General features: G+C 47.7%; 1 protein-coding gene across 3 annotated transcripts in view; it reads left to right on the forward strand.

The window, feature by feature from the left end:
• Positions 1-16,267, forward strand: part of ATP2B2 (ATPase plasma membrane Ca2+ transporting 2) — a 375,363-nt gene that overhangs the window by 84,098 nt on the left and 274,998 nt on the right. The gene's annotated exons all lie outside the window — the stretch shown is intronic.

A 16,267-nucleotide genomic window follows, 5' to 3' on the forward strand; every position in this document is an offset into this window, starting at 1 on the left:
ATCCAATTACTTTTTGCTTACTCTCTTGCTGGGGTCAGCCACAGTGAGGGGTTTTCTGATTTTGGAATTGAGAAGAAGGAGCCCTACACAGAGGGTCCTGGGCCCAGCCTGGGTAGGCCTTGGGGCAACAAGGGTTTGGGGGCCTGCTGAGGACATTTCTGGTAGCTTAGTGATTGTGTTTGTGGAGCTGGCTCTGGCAGTGCTGTCTTTGGCTTCTGTCCTGGGCGGGTGAGGCCTCTGGGGGCTATGACCTTTACCACCATTAATATTCCTGGGAAAGCATGCCCTTTACTCCAAACCATCTGTTTACAAACAAACATTTGGAGACATAGCCGCTTGCTTGAAGGATGGTCTGGAGTTCTCTGGGACAAGCCAACTTGATTCATTGCCGATGGCCTGGGACAACAACCTGGGATAAATCATCCTTCCTCTGGGTGGCTGTGTGTGGAGCTGGCTTCACTCCTAGGTGGAATCAGCAGTTGCCCCCAGGTGTGTGATTGGATAGAGCCCTCTCCACCCGACACCCCCTCCTGCCCACCCGTCACACTACCCAAATCGCCATCTGTGTCACTCTTTGGGGGAGGATAAGGACGAAGCTTTGAAAGCTTCCATTAAAATGTCAACTGAAGGTTAGTAGTGATTATTTCCAAATTGCGAGATTATATGCAATTTGAGTTTTCTCTGTTTTCTGTTTTATGTACCAAGCACATGGCACTTTGATATTCCCCACCCCCACCACCCCCAAATGCTATCTGGGGCGGTCTAGTGTCCCATGGTTACTTGCATTCATGGTAGAAATTATCTGACCAGGTTAGCTCCAGAAGGTACCTGGGCCTCAGGGAACTGGGACATGGGATGGGTAAGTTTTGATGGAAAAACAAAAGGTGATGCTGGGAAGGATTAAGGAGCTATCAGAGTTGAGCATGGCCTCCTTCTGATTCTGCTGCAGTGGTGAGCTAGAGAGCCAAATCATGATCTCTTTTTTCGAAAATAAGGTGGAGTTGGTTTGTTCCCTCCGTTAAAGTCCCACCTTGCTCCCTTTCCTTGCTAAGTAAGCAGGCTCTCACTTGAAGGGCAACTTCATTGTAGCCAGAGATGGACCTCACTCTCTTGCATTGGCTATAGCCAGGTAACCTAGGTCTTCTTTATTCTTGCTTTAAAAAAAAAAAAAAAAAGATGTCTAAAATTACAATACAGACTCTAGGGAGCTTTTAATATGTGTGGTCAGAAATTGATAAATTCCCTACAGAGGCATAACCTGCTAGAGACCTTTAAGAATCTTTAAAAATTTCCTCTTTCAGAATGTAAGTAACCAGTAATTCCACTTCTGGGAAATTTGCCCTGAAGAAATAGACTAGGATGTGTACAAAGATTTATCTACAAGGATGTTTATCATAGCATTATTTATATCTGTTAAAAAATAGAAAACAATGTGTGTGTCTAGCAGCAGGAGATTGGGGGAGCCCATTTTGGCACATGGACGATTCTGGGCAGCCACTGAATACGGTTTGAAATGAATTTTTAATAATGTTGGGGAAAATGGTCATATTTTAGCATTAAGTGAAAAGGCAGTTTCCCAAAATTAATCCTGACTACACTTTTTTTTTAAATGGGTAGAAAAAAAGACGTAAGCAAGGTAGGGCGCAGAGAAAGAAGATTGAAGAAACAGATACTAAAGTGTGGGGAGTAACAGGTGACTTATTTTCTCCTTTGTGTTTTCTGCATTTCTGACCGCCCACAGTGGAATGTTAACTGTTTCTCATGAATAGTAGTTACAATTAAGAAAAAATTCTCCACCCCAGCCCACTCCCCACGACACGCACGCACACACACGTGTGTGTGTGTGTGTGTGTGTGTGTGTGTGTGTACATTTTTGCCAATCTGTTGTATAGGAAAAATGGTTATATTGTTACTTTTCATTCTAAAGCTTTCTTTTCCTTAAAATATTCTTTAAAACTTGGGCTTAGCAGTTGAGCATCTGCTTTTGGCTCAGATCATGATCCTGGGGTCCCAGGATCAAGTCCTGCATCAGGATCCCCGCAGGGAGCCTGCTTCTCCCTCTGCCTATGTCTCTGCCTCTCTCTGTGTGTCTCTCATGAATAAATAAATAAAATCTTAAAAACAAAAAAAAACCACATTTTTAAAAAGCAATAGCAATGCCACTTGGCATTCTTCTATCCTTTGAGCTATGGTTCTGAGAGCATTGGTTTGAGGGGCTGTATTAGTTTATTAAGACAGGCATAAAAAAATTACCACAGACAGGGTGGCTTAGACACTGGAAATTAATTTTCTCCCAGTTGTGGAGGCCAGAAGTCTGAGATCAAGGTGTCGGCAGGTTTGGTTTCTTCTGACATCTCTCTCCTTGGCCAGATGGCTGCCTTCTCCCTGTGTCCTCACAGGGTCTGCTGTACCCCTATCTGTTTGTGTCCTAATCTTCCCCTTCTTAAAAGGACACCAGTCTATTGGATTAGGATTCCCCTAATGACCTCATTTTACCATAATTACCTCTTCAGAGACAATATCTCCAAACACAGCCATGTTCTGAGGTTCTGGGTATTAGGACCATGAATATAGGGGGGGGGGTGTCACACTTGCCTATAATAGGGACAGCCTCTTCCCCATGACTGTGGCCACTACTTTGCAGAGTAGTGCACTTGAAGCTGGAGTGGGAGCAGGGATATTGATGAAGAAGACATTGTCCCTGCCTTTAAGAGGCCCCCAGGAAGGTGTGATGCAGACACTGAATGCATACAGGGCCCCTGAGTAACACCTCACCTCTCAAGCAAGACCCAGCAGCAAAAGTATGGCCGTTCCTGGTACGCCCAGCCACCACAGATTGGCTGCTCAAGGTCAAGACAAAAGAAAGGAGTTAAGCATACAAAAGGATAAGAAACTCTCAAGTACATCTACTGCAGTAAGAACCAGCAAGTTAGCTATAAACAATCAAATCATTTAAATGGGCTTCTGGACATTAAAACTCAAAATTTAAAAAAAAATTTTTCTAGGCATCAATTCAAAGGTGAAACTGCTTTACCAAATCAATGGTGGAGAAAAGGAATAGGTAAGCAAGTTGGGTGTGAAAGGTGTGGGTGTTGAGTTTAGTAGAAGCAAAGATGATTAGGTTGGAGAGTAGTGTGAGAGATGGGGAGAAGCTGAGGCAGACAGCCAATGGTGGGTACATTAGATTTAAGTGGAAGGTAGTAAGGGATCTACAGCAGGCTCTTGAGCAAAGGTGGAGCAGAATGACAACAGATGTTAAGATAGATTCCAACAGAAAATCTATTTAGGTAGTCTTTGCAGAAGTGCAGGGATGAGGGTCTCAATGTAAGTTCTGGAACTGGAGCTGCAAAAGAAATCTTGGGAGATGTTTGTGCTATTTCATTTTTCTGAGCTTTTTTCCACGCCCTTGCCTCTGCTTCATCTCCAGCCTGGCAACCTCTTAAGCATCCTCTAAGGCCCCATTCATGGAGCCCCTCTACCCTGAAGCTTTTCTTAGCCTTCCAGACAGACACTCCTCTTGGGCTCAGCCCTCCCATTAAAGGACTGACATTGCCTATCATGGGGATCTGCACATCTCCCTCTTCACTGCCAGGCTTTGCTCAGTGAGTGGGTGGGGTAAGAAGTAGGTGCTTACTGAGTGTGGGTGGGTTAAGATTGATAATATAGTCAGTGATTGGATGTAAGCTGTGTAAGTAGTTGGAGCATAAGAAATTAAAAGATGAGGGATGCCTGGGTGGCTCAGTGGTTGAGCATCTGCCTTTGGCTTAGGACGTGATCCTAGAGTCCTGGGATCGAGTCCCACATAGGGCTCCCTACAGGGAGCCTGTTTCTCCCTCTGCCTATGTCTCTCCTTTTCTCTCTGTCTCTCTCATTTATAAATAAAAATAAAATCTTTAAAAAAATGATTCTGAGGTGAGTCTGTAAAATTTTACTAATTATTGAGTTCCTATTATAAGTATGGCAGTGGTGAGAGAGGAGTGACATGATCCTCACCCTCATGGAGCTTACAGCCTAAGGCAGGTGACAAAATAGTAATTATAATGTGATGAATGCTGTGAAGCCCCCAGTCCATTAGGAGAGCCTGATGGTGGGGGAAGGGTGGTGGAATCAGGTGGGTTTCCTTGAGGAGGTGTTTATTTGAGATGAAAATTGGTGGAAATGTGAGGATGCATGTGTCTGAGCAGGTCATAGATGTTAGACAATGGGCCAAGATGAAGGTGAGGAAAAGGAAAGCCCACATAAGGGGAAAAGATATTCCTGCAAAGCACCGCCTGTGCAGAGATCCTGCAGTGAGGGAGGAGCATTGGAAACACAGAAGCCAAGCATCCCTAGAACACAGAGAGAAGGGGTCAGCTGGTGAGATAAGAGATGAAGGCCAGAGGACAGCATTGTAAGGCCATCATTGTCAAGAGAGTTTGGACTGTAGTCTAAGAGCATCAGGAATCCTCCAGAGGCTTATAGTCAGGAAGTGATGCAAACAGATTCGTGTTTTTAAAAGACTGTTCTGGCTGCTGCTATGTGTTGAATGGATGGTTGGGGTGGAGGTGGGGGACCAGTGGGAGGTTGGTGCAGTTGTGCAGGCAAGAAATGGTGGGAACCTTGCCCTGATGGTGGCTGTGGATGATGAGATGTACACAGAAGAGAATGGCTGTCAAGATGTGACACAAAGAGAGTCAAGGATGACTCCAGGTGTGGATTTAGGCAAGGGGAGAGAGTAGGACATTTGCAGAGATCTTTAGTGGTGCTTTTGCCAGATTCTCACTCCACACTGAGCTCCAGTAGTCCAACTGCTAGTCCCCACTGAGGGACAGCAGCATGTTGGCCGGCAGGGATGACAGGACCTCAAGGTACACAGAGGTGAAGGGGCTGCCTGCCCAAGGCCTGGGGTCCAGACTGGGACCCAGGACTGTGCCCATCATCCCAAAGTTGAGGGGATGGTTGATTATGAAAATATGATGCACAAAGCACAAAAATTGGGTTTAACATTTTCCTCTGACTCAGCAAAACCCTTCTCTCAGCACCTGTCCTGGGAGACTAAAAATCCACCATTATTCCTAGATATCCACTTGGTATCCACTGACTTGGTATCTCTTTCATGCTCAAATGTCCTAGGGCTTCCTGCCCTGATAGATGCAACACAAGAGTAAACTAAATAACATTGGATGGGTCTTCTGGCATCTGCCTCTTGTGTGATCCTCACAGTGATGCTGGGGCATAGGCCAGGATGGGTTAGTATTCTCCCCCATTCTATGGATAACAAAACTGAGGCCCAGGGAGAGGATGCCACTTGCCTAAAGTCATAGAACTCAGAAATGGGAGAAACAAAACTAAAACCCAAATTAGGAGATCCCACATTCAATGCATTTTTCTCAATTGTGTCTTTTGTCTTCAATCTCTTGGTAACTTCTGAAGTAAATGACCTGGCATGTTTTGCTTTCAGAGCATCTGTTTGTTCCCTGCTAACAAAACATTTTTTTTTCCTTTTGCCCAAAATGTTTGAACTGTACAGCCCTGTTGTGCTTCCTTTTACATCTATGTAAATAAATCCTTATGACTGCCAGCTGCAAAGCAAAAGATTTGGAGACAGCGGATCGTCTATATGAGACCTTTTCCAACAGCTGGCCAGCAAGTGGTGGGAAATGAGGTCCGAGAGGCTAGTGAGAAACTAGATCATGAGGACTGGTTCCAGGTGGGATAGGGTATGTGAGATTTTGAGGAGGGAAGGGAGGAGGGGCACTGACTTGTACATTAACAGAGAGCCTTGGCTGCTTTGTAGAGGGGAGACTGCACAGGGTAGAGGTGGAATCCAGGGGACAGGGGAGGAGGCTGCTCTGGTATTTCAGGGGAAAGATGATGGTGGCCATGGAAGTAGGGAGGAGGAGAAGTGGCCCTGTTCTGAATGGATGCTTCCTGGGGTGTGTTCTGACAGCAGCTGCGGTGCTGAAATTCAGATCTGACACTAACTGTCCCGAGTTCGCACAGACCTCATAAGTTAAAGGACACAGTTCCCAATGAGACTACCCCAACTTCAGATGCCAGCTGAAAGTGGGGTCCTTAAGCTACCACACTTCTGGTGGGCTGGCTATAAATTTGGGGGTTCCTAGAGCTCTCTTTGGCTTGATAATTCACTGGAATTATCTCAGGAAAGCACTCTATTTAAGATTACAGTTTTATTATAAGGGATACAGATCAGGACCAGCCAAATGAAGAGCTACATAGGCCAGGTCTGGCAGGGCCCCATCAGAGACCTGTCTGCCCTCCTGGCACATTGATTGTTGACCATCCAGGAAGCCTCACTGAGCTCCAGTGTCCTTAGTTTTTGTTGGGATTTCATTATGTTGGCATGAGTGACTGAATCCTTAGCCACATGATTAAAGTGAATCTCCTTCCTCCCTGCCCTGGAGGTGGAACTGACTCAAAGCCCCCAACCTCTAATGCCGTCTAATGGTCTTTCTGATGACCAGTACCCATCCTGATTCAGCTTGTTATCATAAACTCAGGTGTAGCCCCAGGGGCTCATGAACAACAGACACCTCTGTCACTATGTAAATTCAAAGGGTTTAGAGTCTCCCGCCCAGGAACCAGGAACAAAATTCAGTTGTATTCTTTATTATAAACAGGGTAGATGCTAGTGCCATTTGCTGAGACTAGCAGAAGACTAGGCCAGAGGTGGGGCCTGGGGAGTAGTAGGTCTGGATGGGAGAAATGAAGGGTAATGTTTTGGACATGTTGACTTTAAGATGTTCATTAGACACCCAAATGGAGTTGTGGAGTTGGCCGCTGGATCTATGAGTTTGGATCTCAGGGAAAGATCAGTATATAGATCATATTTGAAGCCCCTCAACTGGATGAGATAACTCAGGGAGTGAGTATAGTTGGAGAGAAAAAAAGAGCTGAGCGCTATGCATGCAAGAGTTATGGCTTGAAGGAGGAGGAGTGGTCAGAGAGGCAGGAGAACTGGAGAGGGCTCTGTCCCCAGGCAGGTGTTTCACAAGGAGGAGTGATAAAGTCAATGCTGAAGGCAGGAAGTCAAAGAAGAGGAGAACCAAGAAATGGCCACTGACCTGGAGCTGAGTGGCTCCCGAGGAGGGGAGGTGACAATAGCTGCCATGGTGGGACCAAGGTGGGAATGGTGAGTGAGGAAGTGCAGCAGCCTGTGAGCGTTATGATGGGAACTGCTGCAGCACCAGCTGGCAGCCAGAGGGAGTGGTCCGGCACTGGCTGTGTACCTACTTCTGGGCCAGGAGTTAGAGGCATCCTCTGGCAGCTCAAAATGTGGCTGGAAAGAAGTCATGAGAGTCATTATCTACACAGTAGAACAGAGTGAGAAAAGTGGAATGTGGGATGACAGATGTAGAGCCAGGAGAAATCACTACTGATTGGGAGTAATCAAGGGGGCAGAACAACAACAATAATTTTGTTGAGTGCCTGCCTGTGCCTGGGAATGTGCTGAGCCCTTGAAATGCTTTCTCTTATTTAATTTTCACAGTGATGGTATTGTCCCCATTTCACAGATAAGGAAGCTGAGGCTTATAGGGGATGGGTCACTTATCCAAGGTCATACTCTTAGGAATTGCCAGAGACAGAGTTAATGTAGATTGTAAGGGATTTTGATGGTAAGGGTAGAAAAGGGGCAAGGAGATAGGCTGACATGAGAACACAGACAAAACAACAAAACAAAACAACAACAAAAGAAAAACCTCTTCAAATTGGTGGGGGGGGGTTGGCGGAGTGATTTGGAATGAAAGTGGGACAGGTCCTAAGTCTCATCTAAGTCACTCAGGAGAGGGACCCAGTCCCTCTCTAGAATGCCATTCTGCTCAGGTCACTGGCAGTGTGGCCTCCAGCAGGCTCCTTCATCGTTAAGGGGAGGGTGACATGTCCCTTGCCTGGGTAGGGGCACAGATGTTAGGGCTGGCACGCCGAGGTAGGGGAGAGCCTGGGAGGAGAAGGGAGTGGGGGCTGGCCTCTGGTGAAGTGTGAGGCGGAGGGCTGTGGGCCAAAAGGCAAGTGTGGATCCCACATCCCCCTGCCTGCCCCTCAGCCACCGTGCTCCACCCCCTCCCATCCCTTCACCCAGAGCAGGAGCATACCTCTGCTGGCAGGTCTCATCACCTTTCTTCTGCAGAACAGGAACAGTGGGCCCTCCCCACTCCTGCTAGAGTATGCAATCATGACTTAAAATAACATTAGCAGAAATGCCCAGCAGAAATGAGATGTCATGAACATCATTCAGAAAATGATGGGAACCACCAGACAGATAAAATAAGGAGAATGCTTTCGAGGTATGAAAGGTCTCAAATCTACTGAGGCACACCTGTGAGCCCGTGGGCATTCATTTCCTACCTGTGCAATGGGCACAGCCTGACTCATTTGGACTGCATGCCACCTGCTAAGGACAGCACAAGGAGGCCAGCCTGGTGGGATATGCTTCTAAAACCTTTTGTGCTCACTGAGAGAGCTTTTCCTCCATCTCTCCAGCATTGCGTATGGCTCTGGCAGGCCGGACACAGACACCTGGCAGGGCCCTCCCTATAATACCTCCCATTTCACAGAGGAGTAGACTGAAACCCAAAGAGATTGGGCCAAGTTTCCCGCCAACGATTGTTGATATTTCCTCTCCAAACCTTTGCATACCATGGAAGGGGACAGAAGGAGAGGAGGAGGGAGAAGTGAATAAATAAGAAAAAAAGAGTTGATGGAGAAGGAATAAGACCCAAGATGTTACATGGAGTTGGGAGGTTGGAGGCTCACCTTTGTATTCAAGAAGAATCTTAGGAATCCCAGTTCATCAGACATTGGAGAGAGAGGGAGGCCTAGGACATTCTTAATTTGGAACCTGTCAAGCCAGTCACTTTATCTGGATGTCCATGACCCCACTATGTCACTCTCCTCTTATAGCCAACATGTTGGTGGTTTAGTCTCAGGTTGCATAGGGAGAAGCATCTAGAAGGAAAAAAAAGCACTTAACGATATGCCCTAGAGGACAGGATGATCTGGCCTACCCATGCATGCCCGATTTTGGAAGGGGCTGGTAAATGTGGGCTAGGGGGCTGGATTTGGAAATGCCTGGAATCTAGGGGCAGGCAATGAGTGAGGCTGGGGCAGGCCCGGCCCCCTGCAGCTCTTGCCCGTCCACACTGGGCAGGCACAGGGCCAGTTCTTCAAAACTGAGTGCCTGCTCCACTCTTCCAGGGGGCTCCATGCTGCCTTCCAGAAACCCTGACTTATGTACCTTCTGGGCTGGTCCCTGGCTACTGATCATATATCATAGCTTTCTGGAACTTCCTTACCTCGCTCTTGGTGTCTTCCAGGAGTCCCTCTGGAGATTTGAAGGAGGGGACAGTGAGAGAGCAAAGCATGTGTCCTGAGTACCAGCTGCCAGGAACCTTGTGCACATTATTTAACTTGAGATTTGCACCACTTCTGCAAGGTGTGGGTATCACTCTCTCTGTTTTACATGCAGTCAAACAGGCTCAGAAAGGTTAAGTAGTTTGCCTTGGATGTCCCAGCCAATAAGCTGTGGAGGGATCAGAGTGGGAAGCCAAATCTATAGGACCCCAAGCTTGGGTGTTGAATCTGCCTGCTGCCACCTAGTGTACACACTGACCCCCGCACCCCCCACACACCCCTACCTGGGTCTCTGAAGTTGATGCTGACATCGATCCTGACCTTGTCTCTGGAATGGATTGGCTATTTCTTTCTTTTTCCCCTCCATCATCTTTGCAAGTCCCAAAGGCCTACTCTCCTCAAATGCAGTTCATGTCAGACCCCACTTTGGGAATCCCTTGGCTCAAATCCTGAAAGAGCCCCCAAGGTCCTGGAATAGCTTATAAATTGGATCACTCCAAGAATAAGAAAATGGAATGAGAGACTCTAGGAGTCCAGAGGACAGAACCGATTGGTCAGAGCCAGAAGGAAGGCTCATGCTCTTTGGTTTTGAAGAATGTGATCATCAGACCTCCATTGCCAGAGTTTGGAATAGTGGGTCAGAAAAAAAAAAAAAAAGGTTAAGAGAGATATAAGAAGGGAAAAAGAGGGATAGGGAGAAGCAAAGGAACCAGGAATGGTTAGGGAGAGTAGAGTGAGTCACAGGTTTTTCCTGTACTGGCATGAGCCCAATGTGAATGTGAGGTGACATCCCAAGCAGCATGGTATGGTAGGGGTGAACAAGAGGAGCTTGGGTCGTTGAGGAGTTACCCAGTAGCATGGGTCACTTGGTACCAGATCACACAGCCCACTCCCCAGTGACTTGAAGGGACAAGTGAGTGCAATGTCCCACTGAGGACCTCATCAGCCCCACATCATCCAAAGATGCTTAAATTCCAAGTGAGAACCACTGTGCATTGTGATGTGAGTTTTATACCCATTCCCATTAAAACAAAACCAGAAACCTGATAAGTAAAAGAGTTAGCTCTTATAGTGTTAACCTGCAGTTATTTGGAACCCTCTCTGCCACCCCTTCCCTCACACGGACCATCAGAGGGCCTTCCTCTGCCCGTCCACTGCAGTCCTGTATCAGCAAATGGTTTGCCGTCCAGCCCCCACCGATGGCCTTTTGTTAGATGTTTTTCTTTAATTTTCTGTTTCTTTCTATGCATACTTGCAAAGCTCCCAGCTTCAGCCAGGCGCACCAAGGAGACTTGTAGTAGCAAGACTGATCGATGGCGGGAGGCTCCTTGTGGCTGCCAGAACCGCAGTCCTGGGTGGGGGCGGCTGCAGGCTCTGCTGCAGTGGCTCCGTCTGCCTCTGCTGTTGGCAACCAGAGCTCAGTAGGGCTCCTCACCCTGCAGACCCCTCCAGGATGGAGCCCCAGAGTCCCAGGGCACAGGAGAGGCCCACTCCTCCTGTGGAGCTGGCCCAGGACACACTTGGAAGGGTAAGTGAGGGCCTCCAAGTGCCATGCACCCACAGAGGCTGGGAAGGAGGTGTTGGCTCTGGGACTTCTAGAAACACAAAGCTGATAAAGCTGTTGCTGCTGAGATTGAAAGAGGAAACAGCTCAAGAGCCTGTTCCTGGTGATTCTATGAAGCAGCAGCAGGACTTGGCTCTGCTCACACTTGAGGTGGCCTAGAATTCTGGGGAAGGAAGGTTGCTATTGGCTCACACCCAAAACAAGATGGTTATAGGACTTCCCTGAAGGACTTTAGCTCCTTCCTTCATTCTTTGCCAGATGTTTTCTGAGGGCCAAGTACATGCCGGGCTCCTTGCTGGGCACCAAGGGGTTAAAGGAGAGCTAGATGAGGCCGCTACTCAGAAGTGCCCCTAGTCTTGCCAGGAGGATGGTTGCTTAAATAACTGTAATATCACAAGATGTACAATAGGAGAGTGTCTTCCAGGGGCAAGGAGAGGCCAGCTGGACTTCAGGGTACTAGAGAAGAGGGGTCCTTTAGGTTGGGTCTTGAAGGATGAGGAGGATTCTTCAGGGGACAAAAGGCAACCAAGATGCTGTGAGTGACTGCAAAGAGATTTATTTTGTTTTTTTTAAAATAATTGTTAAAGATTTTATTTATTTATTCATGAGAGACACAGAGAGAGGCAGAGACACAGGCAGAGGGAGAAGCAGGGTCCCTGAGGGGAGCCCAATGTGGGGCTTGATCCCAGGACCTCAGGATCACGACCTGAGCCAAAGGCAGATGCTCAACCACTGAGCCACCCAGGTGCCCCCAAAGAGGTTTGGACGTACAGAAATGTAATAGTTTGTAGTGACCAGCTTGGCAAGCCTGAGCAGAGGCTGCAGAAAATGAGAGGACTGACAGAGCCATATCATGAAAGGCCTCAATTGCCAGATGAAGGAGTTTGGAGTTGATCCTAGAGGCTGATAAGAGGCACTAAAGATTTTAAAACAGTGGTGTGATGTCAGTTTTACATCTTAGAGAACTCAAGTCTGCCTACCATGTGGATAGAGTGAGGAGAAACCCAGGGAGACACCCCCCCTCCCCAAAAAGAAAAGTGTGTCCTTATACTCATGGAGGTCAGTGCTTTAGAAGGTAGTAGGGTTGGGAGGTGGAAAATCAGGGACACATCTGCTCTTTTCTGAGTTTGAGTGGTAAGGCTGGATAAAACACCAACTGTGAGGGGAAAGGAAGAGTCTAGGATGATTTTGGAGTGGGCTGTGGAAACTAGATGGGTAATGGGGACCTTTTGATGGGAGAGGATAGGAGGGAAGAGAAGCAGATGGACATAGAGGGAAGAGGCAATGAGCTTGAATGTGGCCATAGTGAGCTAAAGATGCTAGAGGGACATCTCTTCAAGACAGTGTCACCCTGCAGGCACCATGGTAAGATCTCTGGAGCTGCTGAGTCAAAGCCAGATTTGTCATCTCCACACCCTCCAGATTGCTAGCACTCCCAGTGTGGTCACTGAACTTGTGATATCAGCCAGCAGTCAGACAGTAAGATCTTACTCTGCACCTACTGTGTGCTTAGCCTGCTCTTTGCAGCTTGGGCCTAAATAATACTGGGTGCAGGTATGAAAAACGGGTGCCAGGTCTCTGCTGAGGGCAGGTTTTCCATATTGAATGGGAATGTTCCATTCCTAGCCTCCCAACCTGAGGGCAAGTTGGTAGTGCAGAGTCTAAACTTGAAATTGGACATACAGAATGGCTTTGTGTCCTGGCTAGGTGCCAGGAGACCCCAGACATGGTACCAGAGGGGACGGGTCAGTGAGACTGCAGGCTGGCTAATTGAACATTACCTTGGTCCACCACTGACCCTTCTCTGGGAAGTCCAGGAATTCTACTTGATTGGGGGGCGGGGAACCTTGAAGTTAGGAGAAAGAAAAACTTTGGAGAGAATTTTTTTCTAAAGTGGGAAGCCCCTCTGCTGGAGTCTAGGTGTGCCCAGCCTTGTGGGGGGTCCCCAGGTAAGAGTTACCAAGGTAGACAACTCCACTGTGTTGGACTCTGTGCTGGGTTTTCCCCAGCCCAGATGTATTCAGTCTTCACACAAGGGTATCGGAGAGGTAAAGCAACTGGCCAATGTCACACAGCTAGCACAAGGCGGAACTGGGCTCCGGCCAAGCCTGGCAACTCAGGTGCAGGCTTTCTCTTCCCTCTCCATCAACCACCATGCTAGTGGCACACCTCAGTCTCTGGGTGAGGCTGAGAAAGAACAATTGAAAACAGTACGAGATTCATCACAGGATTACCAAATTAAGTCCTTTTAAAAAACAAACGATGATTGGGAACAGCAAAGGAATGTGTGTGTGTGCATGAGTGTGTAGACTTGTTCATCACACTTAGATTTATTGAGCACCTACTATGTGCCAAGCCTGGAGGATATAGCAGTTACTGAGACAGACATCGTCCAGGCTCTCAGGGAGTCATGAGTAGGTATATGAGGGAAGGTCTTACATGTAAGCAGGTATGTACAAATATGCATATATGCACACATTAGTGATCTATACCAGTGTCGTAAGGATGGACACATTTGCCTCAACACACATACACAGATACACGTCCCCAGTGCTCACACTCATACATATGCACAACCCCACACATGCATGTTCACCCACAGGCATTAACTAAGGAGAAGGAACTGGACCGGCAGCCCAATACAATAGCCAAGAGAATTTGAAGTGCAGCCTGTCATATTTCACTTAAGAAAGCAGCCCAGGACTACAGTCCAGGCTCCCATCTCTACCCCATCTGCCAGCCAGGAGCCAGCCTCCCAGAACTGGATGGTGCATCCTGCAGCTTTGTCAAAGGGACTCTGCTAAGAGTTGCCACCACCCATCTATCAAACGGACTTAGGCACTTGACATGCAACTGTCTCTTTGCATATTTACTCCAGTTCTAGATATAGGTACAGTTACTACCCCATTTACAGGGAGAAAGTGAGGCTCAGAGAGATAGGACATCTTCCCTGAGGTCTCACACAGCTCGGTCCAGACTTGAACCCTGAACTCCTCCCTTGGAAACAGCAGCCCAGTGCTGGTGCTGTTCAGGATGCCTTGGGTCACCTTGAATGGTATTCGCAGGTCTTCTTGATACTTCAGGAAGCATCAAGCTGAGGCCTCCTGGGATACGGGACACTTCTTTCCTGTTGCCCCAGGCCTGGTTCCCCGAAGCCATTGTCCAGGCACTCCCCAGCCTGGCCCCTCTGGGCCATGACTTGTCAGGTGGGAAAAAGGACTTTGAGCCTAACAGGGTCAAGGAGACAACTGCTCAGGAATGATGAACCGGCCAACTTTGCAGTCAGACCCTGCACCTTACTGCAGGCTTAGTCTCTCCATCCATGAAAATGAGGATAATAGTCTCCCATATTGGGTTCTGTTGAGCATTAAGTGGGCTAACTAACACATGTAAAAAGTCCAAAGCCTAGTACACAGGCCCATTCTGTTGTTTTGTTGTTCTTAGTATCTGCCCATCCACTGATCAACAATTTTTTATGGACCTATTTAGTGAGAGAGTAAATGTGCTATACTCTATGGAAATAGAGGGCAGGTTCACATTCTAGTGGGAGAGATGCAAATATTAATAAGGGAGATGCTGGGAAGGATATCCATACAGGGTACAGCAGGGGCACAGAAGGCTGATACACATTCTGTCAAGTAGCAAGGGGAGTGCTGGAGTGGAATCTCAAAGTGGGGGGCCTGTTTTTCCATCAAGGTGAGAAAGGGCATTCCAGGAGGAGAAACAGGCAGGCCAAACTGAGGACAAGGATAGTCAGGTGCACTGGAGAAACTGTACATAGACCAGGAGGAGCTGGTTCTAATATCCACAGAGCTCAGGCACATGATCTAAGTGAGAGAAACAGCCTAGGGTAAGACAATATGGAATGGTGGGGACTGTAGCCAACTGGAAGGTGTTTGATGGCTCTAACCGGGAAGTAGGACTCAGCTCTGGACAATTGTTGCTGTGAAGGAAAGCTGGCCTAGTGTTGACAGGTCTCCTAAGTTTTTAAGATAAGCCAGGAACCCAAGTTTTTATGTGAAATCTTCTGACTTTGAAACATTGGTCTAACAATGGGGAGGCCAAACAAAATATACCTGGGGGCTGCCAGTTTGGAGCCTCTGGTTTAGACTCTAACATGGTAGTGGGTGGGGCTGGCTTTGGGCTGGCAGGCCTGTCTCTGACAGTGGACCAAGGGCCCAGCACATGTGCAGAACCCAATCAACACTTGTTCTGCAGTTGAGTCAGGGAATGTGAACGTTATCTGAAAATTTAGGGTAGACTAAGGTTTGGAGCAGAGGACTGATAGTGATGGCAAGGGTGTTTTGTGGCCATCACTCCATCTGCAACATGGAGGCAGAGAGGTAGAACAGGATGCTGACCAGGGGTCCAGGCAGGAGGTCCTGGTGGCCAGAGGTAAGACTGTGGGGTAAAGGAGAGGAAGGATTCAAGAAGAATCACATCTATGCAGATAGGAGAGCACAGGAGAGGGGAGATCAGGGTGCCTGCCAGCTCTCTGGCCCACAGGGATGACTCAGTGCTGCTTCTCACCAAAGTGGAGAAGCTGGGAGAAGTGTGTGGGGGGCAGAGGGAGGAGGGCCAACGAGTCTGGTTTGGGCCATGTTAAGTTTAGATGCCCGTGGGACACCCAAAGGAAGATATGTCATTTGGCCCAACATGCAGCTCTCAGGAGAGGGAGAGCTGAAGACTCAGAACTAAACCCCCACCCAGATCTCACCCACTTTCCAAGGACCCGTAAGATCTTTGTTCTCTTTTGATTGTTCTTTGGTCTGAGAGTTGAGAAGTTTATTTCTTGAGTGTTGGTTTGTGTTTTTTTCCTAGAAAGGCTGCAGAAGGAGAAGGTGGATTGGTATTTAATGCCAGAACAGAAATCTGGGAATACATGGGCTCTGATTAGTTCTCCCCACCTCTATCCCATGCACCAGTAGCAGTCAGGGAGAGGGTGGGCAGAGAACACAGGGGTTACCCAGGCCCCATAGGTACTTACTATCTAGTAAAATCTCATCCACAGGAGCCGGGGTCTGAGCTCTGCTATTCTGAACTCTTGCAATGGTATTTTACCTGCAACTTGAGAGAAAAAAAGGATTTGCTAAGCAGATTGATGGTTGAACAAGCCCACTTAAGAGAACAGGCTTTTAGCAGCATCATTTGCATTCCAACAATGAGTGTACAAATTATAAATGACTTCTAATCTATTTTTAAAGTGGGTTTAAGACTTCTCATCTGCTGTCAAGAGTGTCACTGAATATACCAAGGACATCCACAGCAACACTGCACTCCTTTTGAAAAGAAACTATTCTATTAGAGAACTCGCCTTTGTCAAGCATCTGCCAAACACAAACACTGGGCACT

This window comes from Nyctereutes procyonoides, unplaced genomic scaffold (genome assembly GCF_905146905.1).
Source record: "Nyctereutes procyonoides isolate TBG_1078 unplaced genomic scaffold, NYPRO_anot_genome, whole genome shotgun sequence".
Classification (NCBI taxonomy): domain Eukaryota; kingdom Metazoa; phylum Chordata; class Mammalia; order Carnivora; family Canidae; genus Nyctereutes; species Nyctereutes procyonoides.